The following is a 16,983-nucleotide window of genomic DNA, read 5'->3' on the forward strand; positions in this document are numbered from 1 at the left end:
ATAGTTTTTGTTCAGACATTTGGTGCTTATCAAACAATACGGCAGAACTCTAACCTAACAAAGTCTAAGCAGGCTGAATATTTACATACACACTCAGAAAACATTCTAAAACTATCTTTTTACCTTTCAAAGAGCCTCAAAACTATATTTCCGGCCTTGAGTATGAATGCCCACTCTAATGCAACATTTTCTCTTGTCAGTTAGGTAACACAGTGAATTCCAAAACAAATTGATAAAATAAGAAAACTAGATATTTCTATGTTAAGAATTAGTCGTTATTCTGCTAGACTTAACAAAGAACAGTCGATCGTTTGCGTACATGGCATCTAACGGAGTTTCAGGAGAAGCATATTAGTCTATCTCTCCAATGATCGGTCTGGTGGAAAGCCGCTTTTCCAGGTACCACTCAAAGGAAAATCCCTTTTCCAATAGACTCGCTCATACAAAGACAAGTTCTTTAGCTCTAAACTGCACGACCACCTGCGACTCTGCGACTCTCTTCAGTTCGATTCTCTCCTCTTGCCAATTAGATGTTCAGCTGTGCTAGTAGGACACAGTGTGCGTGTAGCTAGCTATTGCTCTCTAACCAGCTATTAAGTCGTACCAATATCTAAGATTGTGAACAATTATTCTACTCTAACAGAGTAAAATGCCTTCCTGACTTCGAGACATTAACAACCAAGCGTACAAAAGGCGTGAATCTGTTATTGTGGTCATAAATCTGAAAACGGCCCAATCAAATATCTGCTTTCACGGGCGTCAATGTAATTGTATTTCTCTCTTCATGTCACACTCGTGGTGGTGTGATTTCATTGTTCAAAGAAGACCCAGAAAATCAATTGTTGTTCAGTTCACGCAACGAGATTACAGACTTGGACAGAAAAAGACTTTTATATTTAAAGACAAGGAGAAAGAATGGCCAAAGATCCTGTCGTATTGAGTGATTTAAAACAATGTTAAAAGGTTGAGCAAAATAATTCTAGAGGCTGTGGAATGACCTGGGCTCTTGCAAAACAAATAAACCAATTGGAATGTGAAACATCGCGGTTTCTGTCAGGATACAAATGCAGGCAGCGACTTGCTCTTGCTGCTAATCATTCTCAACAATCTTTGATGATGGATAATACAAAATAATATCACTTGGCATACTCATGTTCTTGCGACTGTCTGAGGTGGTTGTCGTTTAAATAGGAAAATATAAAAATACAGCAAAGTAATTAAATAAAAGAAAAAGTATCGAGTGCAATTGACTGAAAATTCAACTATTTAGTGCAACTAAAATAATAGCGTGTTTATCGATTTAATACTTAAACTGCTGGACCAACCAGTCCTAATACTGCCATGCATGTTTACAATAGTTTGCCACACTAATCCAGTCAATGCCATCTAAATACAACTACAATTCATTTAAAGAGACAAAATTGTGAAAACTGAATTCAAGCGAGACTGTGTTCACCGTATACAGGTAGTGGTCAAACTAGCGAGTTCCCAGAATGGAACTTTAGAGGAAGCCCAAATATTTCTATTACTTCCCTTGCATTCAATCCAACGTAACTCAGATTATCTTTCACACTTTTCTGCTCTTGCAGGAGTTCATAACGACCACATCTGCAAGGCTGCTGAATTTTGACCAATGACGATCTACTTCCTAGTTTTAAGGAATTTAGTCACCCACAACTCTAGGCCTAGCAATTAGAGAATACCAGAGTGTTACATAACCGTTTCTATTTATTTATGCTATTCTATGAATGTCAGCATCGAGCTCGCTGCAGTATCTAGGGTCCAGCATCGCTAGAGACTTCCGAAACTGAGTCAGTACTATGATTCGCTGTGAGAGATATTAGAATTCTATCGAGATGCTACTGGAGACCTCTTTAGTCCCCCAGCGTGGTACCTCCGTACTCTGGAAATTAGATTTTTGCTCGTAGGAGAGTAATTGAGGCACTGCCATGGGAATACTATAAGAGACGGTTGCGCCAATCCTTGCGGGATATTATTTTGCCGTCAGTCATTGGACAGAAGACAAGGAGCCAAAGCTACCCCCCGCTAATACAGTAAGGCTTACTTCCCCAAGAGGATTGTGATAAGCGGATTCTGCCCCCTTGTAGCTCGGCAATCTCCTCACATGGTAGTCGTTTATGTGAAACAGAACTGCTCTAATATCTCTAACATGACGGAGCTTAGCGCTTACCATTCAAATATAGGTACTTATTGAACTTATAATTTGAATTTCTGTAATTCCTGTTTCTGCCGACGGAGAGAGCAAGGTATTATTACTTTCCCTTCCTGGAAGTGACTTATTCACCGAATACACATTTTGAGGTAAACCAAGTCCAAAAAAAGTGAGAAAAATTGTGGGTGCGCGATGTTGGAGGAATGCTAATTGTGTGGGCCCAGAAGCAAAGCCATCAAAATACCACATTACCGAATATTTCCAATTTTTTAAGAATTTATTCAAAATTGGCTTGCGAAATTTTCTTTTAGCTTGACGAATTGCCTTTTGCACTTTTATTTGAACCACTTTTCCAAGTTAATTGGATTACGGGAACTCAGTATCCAGTGGAAGTGGGGCTTACCTTCATCTTGTCCACTAAAAATAAAATGTTTGTATGCTAAAGTTCTAAGTTTGAAAAAATTCTTCAAGGGGAAATACCATGTCACTGAACTCACTTATCATTTTTAAAAGTTTTTCTTTAAAATGGCTCACCTATTTTCTTTTTTCTCCTTGTTTGCATTCCATGTGCCTAATGAGGAAAACTGTCCGTTCGGGGAAGAGGAGTTAAAAAAACACTTACTTTAAAGGTAATCTATTGGAAAAATCTTGAGAAATGACGTTTTGTCCGACCGGAAAGACAATCGTTTGACCCAGTGAATATGAATAGTTGATTTATTTTCATGAGGAATTTTAATAGAAAATATGTTGACAAATTGGCAACGCTGGAATAATCAATACAGCTGTGTGTGAGTCTGCAGCAGTGCAAGGCACAAAGATTTTTGGTTCTATCAATCACCTTATTATATCAGTAGTAACCACCTCCAGCCGCTCTCAGAGCCGAGGGCGGCCGTCACGAGGGAGATTTATTGCGCCTGAACGACAACTCTGTTCGGTTTGTTTTATTAAGTCAGTCATTGGTATTTTTTATTTTTTTAGCTGAACTTAATAATGATCGTGAGGTAGTGAGTTGGTTGGGTCACTGAAATTTTTAACTTTTTTACCAATAATATAATCGTAAAGTCAGTAAAAACTAAGTTTGCCAAAATTGCTAGCCTTTTGGTCTTCTGCCCTTCTCTTCTCCTCAAAACGGGAAGTTTCTGACGAAATGTTAATTTCCTAATTGTTGCCAATTTGATTTGGCAAGACCTATTATATAGTAAGACAGAAATAAAGAGTTATTGATGATTTACACTACCTCTTGATCTGGACGCCATTTAAAAAAACAGCTCCACTACTATAATTACGTTTTTACAGTTTAAAACATTTTATGACACAATTCAGCAGCCATTACAATCCGATAGAAGAGGGCGTGGTCGCCATGAAAGTTCCAGCTTCTCATTGGCTAATGCAACCGCCCATATTTTACTCCTCTACGCGACGCTCTGATTGATTATTTACTAATCAACACTAATTATTTCATAGAAACGTAGGGTTAAGATTTTTTTTACTAACTTTTCTCCCGTAGGTATTTATCTAATAAATTATCCGATTACGCAATAAAAATTCTATGTGAAAATATCTAATATAATGTAATCACATTTATTGGTTCATATTATTAAAGCTTAAGGGGGGGGGGAGAGAAATAGGCAGATCTGTTTTAGAAGGAAAGAAGGAAAACCAAACCAAGGTAAATCCGCCATTTTGTGTTGTTGATATGATCTCATATCCCATTCTGCAAGAGACAAAAAAGAAAAGTCTGGTGAAAGCTCCTTTTAAGCTATGATATCTTATGAAACCCTCAATGTCCAGTAGCTAGAAATCCGTCTAGAAGTCTGGCAGATGCGTGCGAAACTGCTGCTTGCTGGCATCTACAACCCAAAGAACTCGACGAAAAGGATGAATGGAGTTCACCAGTCGATGTCCCCCGGCGAAATGGGGTTTTACTAATTTATATTAAAATAAATTTTGTTTAAAACTAATAAAATAATAATTTAAAGTGAACCACTGGTTCTAATTGTACATTTTAACTGCAATGAGCAAGAATTAAGCAATAATTTACCGAAATACCTTCTAGAGACAACTCTTCATAATAAAAACATTGTGTAAATGAAATATTTCAGCGTGGGAAATTGAGAAGAAGAGCAGAGAATGGTTTTTCCAAGCACGGCCAACCCAACAACATACTGTCTAAATAGAGCTCAACTAGGGATTGCAAATTATGCAAATTATCCTAGAAGAAAATAGTAAACAGACAGCAGCGGACCGGCTAACATTAAATGCGCCAGTAAACAGACTGAAGGATAAACTTTTTGTAACTTTATATTACACAATTTTCTTTGTAAAGAAAGAAAATTTACTAAGAAAATGGCATTTTTTTCAAAGAAAATGTTTTAATTTTACTTTCTATACCTGACAATGCGGAAGTATTTTTATCATATACGTACAGTATAACCAGGAAAACAACAAATTTGGTGGAATACTCGCACGAATCTCGGGACTCTAGGCAAGTGAACAGGAACAGCTTCCCTATCAAATTTGAATGTTCTATTTTAGGTGTACGGGCCACATAATACCAATGTGAATGTCCTATTTTAGGTGTACAGGCCACATAATACAAATTTTTAAAACCCAATTCTTCGTGTTCAAGGAACCTATGAGGCGATTTCTGGAGGTGATACCACACTATCGCTGAACTTGTTCTCATTAAGGGGTACATGGGGTGTCGTTCTAAAGAGGAGGAAGTTTGCTGTAAACAGTAAGTACTCACTGACAAGAAGATATCACGAACTGGAAGGTTCTCTAACATGGTTACCAGGAACAATTGGAAATAGAATAATAAGGAATACATAAAGAAAGTTTTTAACGTAAACATGAAGAGTAAAGGGAACGAAGAGAGCATTTGTTGAGGCCAGTGGTATTGAGTGGCGTACGAATGCTAAATATTACTAAAAATAGAAGTTAGATCTGGGGCTATTAGGAGCAGGGTTAAGAGGTCAGAGGAGAGGTTATATAAACAATTTGCAACTTCCTATATTGTGAGTGTAATGGAGGTGGGTACGGGCAGCGCAAAGTATTAGACATGAGCATAGAGCACCAACTCTTCCCACCGACCGCCACTTTCCGTATAAAAAGAAATCCTGTTGTAGATTGCTAGCGAAATGTTTGGTAGACAGGAAATGTTTACCGTTGGTCAGTAACGGCTACACGTGTAAATAAATAAATGGATCCATTTCCGGCCAAAACGTGTAGGAAGTAATTCCGGTTGTAGTGCAGGAAGTTGAGTGAAGTATGAGTTAGAAGGAAATCTTGTTGCCGCGTGGGGATGTGCAGTACACCCCCTCGCCGCTACTTCCGTTTCGGCCTCCGTCTAAAGACATGATGACCCTCCACACCCTTTCTGTGGCAACATCCTGCACCATTAGCCCCGAACTCGGCCAGTGCTACTCAACCTCTTTAACTGCTAAGAGGGAGCGCTGATAACCCGGCATCCCCTCCGACTGTGCGACAGTAATGCAAGCCCCAAGATGTGCCTTATCGCTGACTTGCTATCTACCGGACAGCGAAGCCCAAGTGAAGCGTATCTCTGCAACCAACCACTCGCTATTCTTAACACATACTCTTAACAGCATTATACGTTAACCGGCAATCAATAAAACGATTTTAAACTTAACCTCCCTTCTCTTTGTTACGTTAATTTAAGATTTACTGTGTCTTAAATTATTTATTAAGTAACCAGAAGTAACCCGATCTTAGTTTTCAAGGTCAAATATGTTTAGAGATGTTCGTAAATGGTTTTTAGAAAACGGTCTATGCTCAAACAGGACACGACTGTAGCTTGGCGATTGGAATCCTTTTATCAATGGACTTTTCACTATTTTTATTTGAAGTCTCCAAACACATCATGCCGATTACACACATAATTAGTCGTCGGCAAACACATCAGTCAACAGAGTCAAATATCTACAGAACGATGGCGCCACGGTAGCTGGGCGGTTAGAGGCGAGACCTATAAAGCTAATGTGTATTGTGGTACTGGGTCCAATTCCCGGTCTAAGCCTCGGATTTTATTTAATGGTTAATAAAAGAAATTTATAGTAAAGAACGCTTGTTAGTCGCCTCCGTCCACGACACCTAATTGGTAGCTGGACGTAAAACCTGCCTGAAAAAATAGGCGATTACTTTACTTTAATCTATAGAACGACTAAAATTTCTTTTCATAGCGAAATTTTTATAAACTTAGACTATATTGTAGGTACATTGTTATTAACTTAATTAGGTTACTGCTAAGCTGGCCTCTGCTAAAACGTTCTCAACCTGATAGAGACAGGTTCGCTAAGGTAAACTCATTCCAACTCGTCCATCCTCAGTCGTCTTGCACGTTTGGTTCGTCTATCTCCTTTCGTTCATCCTTTCCTCAATTTTCTCAATCCTCGACATCTTTCACTCCACACGGCCTTAGGGGCCGTTTATTTTAGGAATAAACTTAATAAACTTTACTTAAAGTTGGAAGTGCGCGCCCGCACGTGGCATTTTGTGAAAGAGCCTTACTGAAGGGACCAACGAGCCGCATGTGGCTCGCTAGCCGCCTTTTGCTGACCACTGTCCTAAAGAGACTTCCGTACTCCAACTGAAAGCAGTTGTCCAGAAAAAAGAAAGTCCTCAAATTCGATGTTGAAGTTAATGTATCGTAATTAAGAAAGTAGAGCTTTCCTTCGATTTTCTAAAATTTTATTCGGTTTGGCGCCAGTTCAGCTGATTTCTTCTAGTAACTGCTCGTACAAGGAGCACACATGGAAGCTTCCTTTCTTGAGGAAACCCTATTAGGGCAGAGCAAGAGAAGAGCTTGTCCAGGCCTCTCATGTGCCATTCCACGGACTTTTACCATCCTTGAAATAAAATTAAATGTTTTTAAAATATTGAGATTGAACGAAAACGCTCGGTCAGAAATGAATCTTCTCTAGCTTAAGATCACCGTGCTTTCGAAAAAGGCGTCGCGTTTAAAAATGTTAAATGTTAAGAAGGGGTTTTGACGCTACATTCTTCCCTCAAATCTTCTTGAAGTGTAGCGTCTAGACTAAAAACCCAAATTTACTAAAAGTCCTAAGTTAGAAGAAAACCCAGGGCAAATGGCTTTGGGTGTTTACACATAGATCTAGTGCGGCTAGTGTACAGTCTCAGCTGCAACGGCCTTAAGAACAGCCATAGGATAAAATGAGGTGTAATACTTAAAAATAACACTTAGCCTGAAAAGTGACCGAAGCCAAGCGAGCTAGGGAACAGCCTAATTATGATGTATGAGGTGAAGTGGAAATGGACTCCCCTGGGCACCAACATGGAACCTTCCATTAGTCCACTCAACCTCATCCCCACTCCATCACTATCTCTAATAAATCTCAAATATATCGTTTTTCTCCTGGAATTTCCCTTGAGAACTTGTACTCGACTAACTGCGCTGAAATCTCGTCTTCAATTTCTTATTATTCAATTCTTTAATTTTATTTATAAATTATTTCTATCCTAGACTTTTCGGAGGTTTAATATTTTTGCAGATAATAAGCGATTTCTTAGCCGGCGAATTCTTTTAAATATCGTTACTATCTCCAAGGCTAAGACTACCCAAAACAGTTTCATAGTCTCAGCAAATTACTTCTAACTTTTGGTAGAAATGCAGTTAGACAACTTTTAAACGAAACACTTTTCCTGGTAAATTCAATTGAAGCCGCTTCTGGGGAAGGAGTTTGCCTTTAATTTAGAATGCAACTCACTTTCGGACACACCACTAAAATACGGTATCGCGAAAATTAAAAATGAGGTTCTGCTTTTAAGATTTGGTCAGGATATGAGGCGAAGGTGCGACTGGGAGCTTTACTCACTTTTTAATGAACTTGACCAGATTGAAAGAATTTGAGGATCTAGACTCAGGAGGGCAGGCCAGGTAGGCTACGCAGATAGGTAGAAACATCTTTTCTAGGAGCAAATAAATAGCCTTCGTCGCGCGGGGGTGCCCTAGGTCTTGGGAGCTCGAAATAAGTGCTCATTTTATTGGGATCTGCCAGTGGGCTGTAGCGCCTTGAAGAGATCAGCAAGTGTGGCTGAATGTGGGGCAAAAGAATGTGAAGAGCACCCTGAGAACTGTAGAAAGAGAATTCATCAGAGTGTGCTCCTCCAGAATTTTTGAACAATGTATCCGGGCGCACTGCAGGGCAACACTAAAAAACAATGATCTCTACCAACAGGCGGTGTCTGGAGTAGAATACTGGAAAGACAGATATCTCGGTAGAGTGTGGTCTCTCTAATAAAAGAACAAGTGATTGTTAGTGCTATCCTGGGTCCCAGTATCCAGCATCCACAGCGCTGATTCTACCGCCCTACTGATCCTGACTCCCTACAAACTGGCCATTACGCACTCCTTATCTATCTCGGTTCAGTCATACAACTTTCCTGTCGCTTTTTCATCCTGTTTTATTTAAGCCATTTTGTTAAGTACCATTGAGTAGCAATAAATTGTAGCCAGAACACAGCAGGAGTCGGGCCACTCTACCATCTCGCGACAGGTAGAGCACTTATCAAGTGTCCCTCCTCTAAATTCACCAATAGATATTTATTGTTACATAAAAGTAAGGTTATCTAACCAGGATATACCTGTGTATATTTATTGCTATTTTGGCCATACAAAAAGCGGTTATTGCCTGACATTTCAATAGAAATAAATCCCACTTTGTTTTTTTTTACAATCAGTATTCAGTTATCGGTTAAAGTAGATGTCGCTGCGGTAACTTCCGGGCTTATTTATTTGGTTGGCTAGCCTGCATGGTTTGGCCGAGTAAGTATCCCGTAAACCCGGAGTATTAATTATTGCTCCGCAATATCCTACAAAAGAAGATCTCACCAAAACAGGAATTCTCCTTTAAAAATGCATTAAGTAACAGTGATAGTTCATTCTGGCCGAAGGAATTTAATAACAACATGAAAGAAAGTTTTTCTATAAAATGATGAAAACTTTTACTAGACCAATCTCAGTGTATTTTGTTTACAGTGGCTTAAATACCAGACCTAACATTCAACACTCATTATCTCCTAAAGTAATGGAACATTACGATTCATATAGGAACGAGGAGCAAAATCTTATATCGTGCATTAGGTTCGAACTTGAGGCTAATGAGTTGCAGTAAGAGAAAAGAATGTTAAAAGTAGAGAATTGTGAATAAGAATCTACCGTTGGGGGCAGCAATGTTTGGCGGAATGATTATAAGAGAATAGTTGATTTGCATTTGTGGGAGCATCTTGAGCATCCCGGCGACTTTTTTCATCTACTCAGTTTGTACACTACTTAATAAAGAAGGGCACCTTCTCGTGGCTTGCGACAGAGCAGAAATACCTTGAATATGCATCAAAGGAGTCATGGACTGGTGATGGAGAATTTGACTGGGGAAATAAGGAGGAAGCGTTGCTCGGAGGGATGATGTTCTCTTTAGGTGCAGACCTCTTAAGGTCTACAGTCGCCGGAATAGATGCTGCCGAACAGAGAGGTAGTGCTTCATGAAGATCTCTTGGTAACTCTCTCCTTTAAACAGTAGATTTGGTTAGTCCAAAGTCCAAAAAGGGGTTTGGTAAGACCCTTCTTCAGGGCATCCTTTCTGCCTCACTCTCTAATCCTTTCATCTACATCACAGCTTCACCACACATCAAATATATTTGTATCTGTTGGAGGGTGAACACTCTCTACCACCCCAATGAAACACCACAACTCTAACAGCACGTACTATCTCTCAGCCGAATGTGCGTCAGATATTTGTTACTAAACCCACATTCCCAAGTTGCTGTCCCCAGCTTCACGCACTACGCGTCTGCAATTTTGATGCCCTTCTGTCCTACAAACGGCAGCTCTTTATCATATACCACTTAAGGAACTTTGGGGGAATTCCCTTCGAAATCTCTAAGTGGGGAACTCCCGTTACTAGTTTTAATTTATGCTTTCTGTAACAAAAAATAAATAAATAAATATATACCTATATATTTTCTACAACAATTTCACTAAGTGAATGTTTACATTTCTCACCCGAGGCAGCGAACATAACTTTGAGAATTGACAGTACCTCAGATTCTCTGAGAAGATTTTTCACTTATTTGAGAATTTTCCGCTATTTGCTGTTAAGATTTTCATAGAATGGTGTACACATATTCACCAGTTAGGACTGCACTTTTAGTAGTAACTTTTTTTCTAAGAAAATTCAATAAAATCTTACCTGAGGAGAGATCGCTAACTCTGAAGTATCATTTATAAATAATGTACGGTCTCTTACATTGCTGCCAATTTCTACTCCGAGTTCCAAGGAAAGTAACTTTTACAGTTTAAGGATTTTCTAAAAACTTGATATCTGCACATGTGCAGGTCTTAACATTTATTTATGTATTTTTGTAAAAAAAACAAATTATTTTAATTGCGATGGTGAGAAGATAGGGCTAAGATCGTTTCGGCGTGATGTCTAGATTACAGGGTGTGATGATGGTAATTAGTTTGTTTTGAAATTCCGAATTCGAAGATTTTACAGTTCATACTAGAATTTCTCTTTTCTCAACATGTGTGGCGAAAAATGTTTGGAAGAAGTGAGTAAAGTTTGCTTTGTTCACCTCGAAGGCACCTGAAGATCACAGGTGGCTGGATGATATAAAGGTCTGCAACTTCGTATTTACACGTTAAGAGAGCAGAGACGACAAATCAATCACGTTTCAGCACAGTTTCCCAAAGTAAGAACACTCACGGAAGCCTGCAAGTAACTTGTGGAGTTGAGGTACTGATTAATACCGAACAAGTATTGACCACGTCCAATTCACGGAAATGGCTCTTTGGAGGGAAGCGCACTCAAATTTGGCCACATCTTACAACTTTATTAATGAAATGTAATGCGCAAGAGCGTATCGCAGAAATGGGTAATCATAAAAAAAAATCCTATAAACACTAATCGATGCGAAATATTTGGGGAATGGATCCGGCACGACAGACAATAACTGGAATTGGCAGATATTATCTACCTCTCGCCACATACCCACATATACTGCCCCTACCTAGCTTAAGGGCGTAGGACTCAGCCCCGGAAGAATGAAGGGTGGGGAGCACATTGATGAGCACACAACAGACTCACCTCTGAACCTCCGACAGAAATTTTTGCCGGAAATAAAAGGCAGAGTTCTGGAGTGGGGGAGAAAGCCATGCATCTCGAGACTGGAGCTGATCATTGTCTAGTTGGAGCCGTTAATCCATTTAGATCTACAGGCTGATCATTGTAGGCTCTCCCTCACACTTCCGCCCATCAACTAAGTGGGCACGGTAACTTTAGGGAGAATTAGGGTCGTGGCGAATACGAAGACACTAGTTGATTAAACGTGAAAATTGGAGGTCGCTAGACTCAAGAAACGATTCAAGAATTCAGTTTTCCACGATACCCCACTACAGTTGGTATCTTGAAGCACACTTGTGAAAAGCTTCAACTTTTCTTTCGAACATAATTTTCAAAAACAAACACATTTTAGAACACCTATAAAAAAGTAGGATAATGCTTAGCTTCAAAAAGGCAATCCTCTGCCATAACCACTTGGTTTTTACTAAAGATAATTATGTGCAGGGAATACCCATCTAGTTCCTGATGTTACTATTAGTAGTTAGAGACGGAAATAGCATCGTTCTGGGTCAACTAGAAGAAAGTTATCTCTATTTCAAGCGGGTTTAACCTTTTATTTTCAAATTCGATTGACCTTGAATGTTCCATTCAGGTCTAGCCTTAATAATACCAGCCACGGAAGGATATAGCTTATTTATAATCAAAATTGATGAGCATTCCCTCTTTTTGCGCAGTTATTTACAATATATTTTTCAAATTAGATCCGCCATAGGTGTTTTGTCAAGTAATCTCATTTCTAATGTTTGTAAGAAATAGAAAAAAACAACGTTCTTTTTAAACTAGGAGAGAATTACCTCTTTGTTCCAAAGGATCTTGCCTTCTATTTTTTCAAGAATGATCGACCATCTCTGTTTAGTACTCGCCTTCATATTAGAAGTAAGAGATTAAAATAACATAGTTCTGGTCAAACAGGGAGAAATTCTCTTTTCTTCCAAAGGTTTTTACTTTCTAAGCATCCATAGATGCTTACGGGTTTAAGGAGGGTGTCTTCTCTCAGTGGTCTTTATTCCAGTGGATGTACATTAAAGTAACATTTAGTCCAAAGTCAAAGTCGAAAGAAACTTGGACAATTGCTGCTCCCGCTGACAAGGATATCTCATATCTCCATTCGTGTGGCGGGTGTGAGCTAGCGCTCGGGGACAACCCCCCCAATCAACATTCGTGTACGTCACCGTTCGAACGTAAACCTTCCTTACTCATTCCTAATGATTAGTTCATTTCCTTTTACACAAACCGACTGAGAGTTTAAATGGAACACTTAAACAGGTGCTGGCTCGGAGCAAATCTAATAAAACATCATTAATCTCGAGACTCAGGTATTTTGCACTGGCAGACGGGAAATGTTACCATCCATTGCAAATATTGGTTTTACGTGCTGTACGACCGGAGTAGTGCTGATAACTGTTTGCTGTTCTCCCAACTAAAAGATGCGTCCGCCTGGCTAGTTCTTAGTAGTCTCTCTTCTTCCACTGCATAGTGATTTGCATAAAGTTGTATCGATACATGTAGATCGAAGCATGACATATATAAGCATAGATACATACAATTGGAGAGGAGAAAAACACTAAATTGAAATTAACATACCATGAGTTTGAAAATTTCAAATCCGATCAAGATTTGTGGACTATTTTGCAGTCTAGAAGGCACTGGAAACCATCGACTCCTTCATGATTCTAGTTGGCAACAACTCGTCTACTTTCTTCAATAACTAGCCAATACTGGGGACTAACTGTCATTTGCTACATCTGATTAGTCACTTAAAACGAGCACTTCTCCAATTCCTAGCTCAAGGTTTTACAGTACAGCATTAGCCTTTTAAACTGTTTAATTGCTTGAGTTGTCTTCCACTGTTGGTCATTGCCATTGCCATTTCTTAAGAGACGCCCGCTCAGTACCCTTGTACTTAGGATAGGTTGTGGGGCACTGAATAGAACTTACCTTATTCGTGGCCAGTTTGTCGGCATTTCACGACCTGGTATTTCTGGCCACCTGGTATTGTGATGTTCAATGTTCAGCACAACGGTTGAGCTGAACAGTCAGTGCGGCATTATAGCCCAGAAACCACCACGACTCCAAACAGGATGTCCTTCTTGCAAGGCAAGGGTAAATAAAAGCATACTAAGTCTTGGCAAGTTCCCTATTAATCACTATAGTATTGAGGCTCTAAAACTCACAGTAGAAAGTTAGAATAATATTCGCAGATAGTGAGAAGGTGTGAAAGAAGAAAGATGAGATTTTGGGTGTGAGAAGGTTCGGACATGTTGAGGGAAGTGAACTTGTTATTAGAGGCGATATGAATGATTGTGTTTAAAAAATTTTCTTTTATTTATTCACAAACTAGTTTTTCCACATCCACATACATACATAAGAAAACTAGTTTTTTGTATATATATATATAAATGAAATAAGAGTACAATTTTGCTATTACAAAATTTATTCCATACAATAAGGGAGAAAGTGTTGGAATACATACGGAAGTTGTAATATAAGTTGGATAGGCCCCTTCTCCTAGGGGCAAAGAAATATATAAGAAGTTTGCTAAGGAGGGGGGGTTGTGTTCTATTTCTTGGCGAGGTATAAAAGGTTATGTGAGTGGGGCACTCGATTTGCCTAACACATTCAGAATGTAGAACAGCGGTACAGCCTCAGGCTGGTGTACTTCTGGGCAAGAGGGAGCTTCTTGGACGTACCCTGCAATTGTATTGGTAGTGTAGTGTGGACAAGGGGAAGAGAGCCTTGTTTATGGGGTGTGTATGTGGCATCCCACCACAGCATCCCTGCCGTATGGACCAGCAGACTCCCTTTACACCTTAATACACGGCCCTGTATATTGTTAATAAATGTCAAATATACTTCACACACCAGCAGATACTAGGTACTATACTTACACTCTGAGAGATGCATTGTTTACATCCACTTCATGAAAACATGAACGCTCAGATAACGCATTAAGCTCGCCCCCGCCCCCTACCTAAGATTTATTTGTTGAGTTTAAACAAAACTTAGATCAAGTCATTTTCTAGTTCAGCACTAAGATAGTAGATTAAACAGAATATTATTCATCATAAGGAAATCTGCTGCCAACAGAATTCAAAATGGAAAATTAAACAGTAAATTAAATATTTCTGGATAAGCTTCGGGTTGGTTGGTAATGCTGGTGTTCAGTAATGAACTAATTATGTTCTGACTGAAACAGAGAAAAAATCAGAAATTTCCCATAATTGGAGTATTTCAGGGAGAGCTATTGATGCGATGCTGGATGCTGGATTTTGGATCGGATGATGTGGATATGAAGTTGTAGTTGCAACTTTCTATACCAGCTTTCATTCTGGAGAAATAAGAAACGTTAAGACCTAATAATTGAAGAGTGATATTTGATTCGGAGTTGAATTAATGAGCCAGACACCAGAACAAGCCGTACAATGGCTTCAGAGAAGAGTCGATCAACTTCCCCAACCTGTGCACTTCTCAGCAGTAATAATTTATTTTATTTTATTTGATGCGAGCTGGAGAAAGTTGCGCGTGTTGCCCGGAGGAGGGGCGGCATCCAGCGAACCTTCTCCAGAGTTCCAGCCAAATAAATAAATAACAGGGAGCTTATTTAGTGAATTACTTCCAGCTAACTCTACATGAGTTAGTGAACCAAATAGATTCCTGTAGTTTGTAAAGCTGCCTCACTCACCCCTCGGCATTTAATTGTTATTTTCTAGACCAAAACCAATAATTATTATCGCAGTTTTACTTTTATTTAGAAAAGCTCTGTCTGATGCAGTCGCTGCTGTTGCAGTTTTTTCTGTCTAAATACGCCAATTCCGATAAATTCCTCATTCCACAATTATATACTCGTATTTCTGTATATATTTTCCACCTGGATGATTCCGAGAAATAGATGTGGGAATGATACCGAATACTGCACTTTCTGTTGAGTTTTGGGGCTGCTCCATCAGCCCTCTAAATCGCAACACTCCTTCCATGTCCTCATACTGTTGTGGGACCACTATGTGTTCAGTTCGAACTGGGACAGGGAAAGGAAAGTAGAAGAAGTAAGAGCTACACACTCACAAGAATATCAGCTTCTCATCAATGAGAGAGTGCAGTTGGAGGCGGAAATAGAGCAAGAGCGGAGAGGATTAGGAATTTGTCGGATGTTGAGAGGAACAGACCCATTGTGATAGCCAGCGTTGAGTTATTGTAGCATTACTGGTCGGCCCATTGTAAGTGCCCAAAGTGGGCTCTAAACGCTCCAGTATCCCTTTTCTTGCCATACACACCCTACCGCGCTCAAATACCAAAATACCTCCACCACAGTAATGTACACATACATAAGCGTATATATTATGTAAGTAGAGACAAGGTCCAGACAAACATAGACCGCAATGTTGCAGGGCTTATAATTCGCTGCTTCTCCAATAGTATTTGCGCTGGGCGAGCAATACTGAGCCATCCAGTTAATGTCTCCCTTTTAGTACCAACAGCTTGCTACCTCACATTGTAGGAAGTACACTCATTGTGCAGCAGAATACCTTCCGCCCTACATTTCTACCTGCAGCTTGTGTGTGGATGCCCTTTCAGCCCTGCAGTTAATGCTCACAATCACTTATATCCCGGCCACAGATACTCCGGAGATATCACTCTACTGCGATCTCCTCAACAGTTTTAATCTAAATAACTATCCCTTATAAGCTGACAGTACTTCTCAGAACACCTACTCAACTTGCGAGTAAATTCACATTGTAAACCTTATTGCTCTTATGTACGGCGATTACGAACACTAGGAGATCCGCTTTTCTTCATGTTGGGGCATTTCCCTTGACTTTAATACTTAACAGTACTTGATTAGAGATTAAATGTCATTTCTTAAACTTTATCAGATAATAAATTTCTATTATTTTGATTCAAATACTTTCCAAATTCTAATTTTTATTTTTCATTAAATGGTAAAAAAGAACACCTGTTCACTGTGTTTGGTTTTAAATTCTAGAAAATTGATTATTTTTAGCTAGAAATCTTCACCTAGATTCTTCATCAGTTAAACACAATTATATATCCATTCATTAGGCTAGTTATTTGTTTATTTTTATTTTATTATATTTTATTTTTTACAAAAAGAGTTCTTATTTGTACTATTTTGGTTTGGCTTTTACCACCTTATTCATCCTTTAATTTCTACTCTTTTATAGTGAACATCCGTATTCTACAAGACATTCACAAATAGGATAGGGAAACTTGCAATACAGATAATAAGGTAAGTTGGAAGGGCCAAATTGAATAAGTCCAATAACACTTCTCTGAGGGCGCCAGATAAGGAAGTAATCTGACTTTAATAATGTGTAGATCTGGAGAGTCTAACTGGAGTAGTGCTGGCAGGACCAATGGTGACATGACTGCACCCTCTGTTCTTCCCCGCTGTTTAAAGGAACAGGAAAGAGCCTACACCATCCCAGTCTGTTCTTCCTAATTAAGGAAGCGTTACATCCTTCCTGGCTTCTCAAGAAATAGTGGCTTCAACTACTGATCTCAGCGACGTAGCCTCGACTCACTACAGTGATATCATTCCTATTCTACACCCAATTGAGAGTATTTTATCTCGTTGTTCTCAACGTTAACGTTAACAGAGAAGCGAATGGAAAAATGTCCATGGTTGCAGAA

The 16,983-nt window shown here is 39.2% G+C and overlaps 1 protein-coding gene across 19 annotated transcripts in view; it reads right to left on the bottom strand.

Moving 5' to 3' along the window:
- Positions 1-16,983, bottom strand: part of LOC141457520 (CUGBP Elav-like family member 1-A) — a 585,923-nt gene that overhangs the window by 105,115 nt on the left and 463,825 nt on the right. The gene's annotated exons all lie outside the window — the stretch shown is intronic.

The sequence above is a fragment of the Rhodnius prolixus genome, unplaced genomic scaffold (assembly GCF_049639745.1).
Source record: "Rhodnius prolixus isolate KJV_2025 unplaced genomic scaffold, Rpr scaffold_22, whole genome shotgun sequence".
NCBI classification, from domain to species: Eukaryota; Metazoa; Arthropoda; class Insecta; order Hemiptera; family Reduviidae; genus Rhodnius; species Rhodnius prolixus.